We start from the raw sequence: 1,432 nt of genomic DNA, 5'->3' as shown, positions 1-1,432 counted from the left end.
TTCATATACTTTTTCTCTTTTTCCCCATCCTTTTTGATAATAACAAAGGGGGAGAAGAATATGCATGTGTTTTTGTTGTTGTTTTGTTTCAAAGAAAAATGCAGGCCATTGTTAAAATTATCAAATAAAACTCATCACCATAAATCAAGGAATCATGGATTTAGGGGGAGTCTCTATCATAGGGGGAGCCTTGCATTGTTCAACATAATTTCAAAAGCACAAAACAACTTTTTCAAAACATTTTCAAGACTTGGTTGTCATCATCAAAAAGGGGGAGAATGTAAATGCAAGCTTCTCAAGCATAGTGTGTTTTGATGAAGACAATATGGACATCAAGCTTTTATAAAGGATGTGCAAAAAGAATTTCAAGTATCAAGCAAAAATACATCATTTCAAAGTCTTGAAGAAATTGTGAAGATTCAAGAATCAAGCTAAAATGTCAAAGGTATAAACAATACTCACTTTGACATATAATTGTTCACAAATATATTTTCATGCATATCATAAACATACTACAAAGTGTCATCCCTCAAAAGAACATTTAAAACCTTTTTCAAAGTTAAATTTCAAAATAAAGGTTTTAGGAACCGGGTTGTCCCTATGGGGGAACCGGTTCCCAACATTCTCAGTTTTCAGCTCTCTGTGGTTTACTATGGGGAACCGGGTTGTCCCTAGGTGGGAACCGGTTCCTCAGTTCAAAATTTGAATTTTTCTGCTGTAACGTTCAGCAGGAACCGGGATGTCCTAGGCAGGAACCGGTTCCTACTGAACCAGTGTGTTTTTTCATTGCATGATCTTATTCAAACGAATCCATTTTCTTACCACTTGATCATTGCATTGTTTCATGGAAAAATAACCATTCAAAGAGGTGTTTAACACATTATAAATACTACATATTTCAGAATCATTATTCACCTTCTTCATTAACAATTCATAAACCATATATTCTTCATCTTTCAATATTTCCAAGTGTTCATCAAATCTTATTTTCAAGTGAAACTTTCTATACACATTTTCATTGAGAAATCCATTCAAAGTTTCATGCATACATTGTGAACACTTATATTCATTTTGAGAATTGTTTATTTGAAGAAGAAGATCAATCCAAGATTGATATTGCTCTACAAACTTCTACTCAAATTATACTTAGAAATTATATCTTATTTTTCAGGATTGTTGAAAATAAGATTGTATTGTTTCCTTACTATCCAGGATTGTTGGAAGTAAGTGGTGTGTTTGAAGAGGATTGTTCTTCATTCACATTAGTGTTGTTTGATCTTAAAGGTGTTAAGAACCTTTGATCACCCTATAGGTTAGATAGTAGGCATAGGCTTGTACAATAATTCTAACTATAGTGAAATCTCTTTCGTGTTTGAAAGGGGACTGGAGTACTCTCGGATTGTGAGGGGAACCAATATATATCGTTGTGTTC

The sequence above is a fragment of the Vicia villosa genome, linkage group LG2 (assembly GCF_029867415.1).
Source record: "Vicia villosa cultivar HV-30 ecotype Madison, WI linkage group LG2, Vvil1.0, whole genome shotgun sequence".
Taxonomy (NCBI): Eukaryota; Viridiplantae; Streptophyta; class Magnoliopsida; order Fabales; family Fabaceae; genus Vicia; species Vicia villosa.
This window is presented reverse-complemented; position numbering follows the sequence as displayed.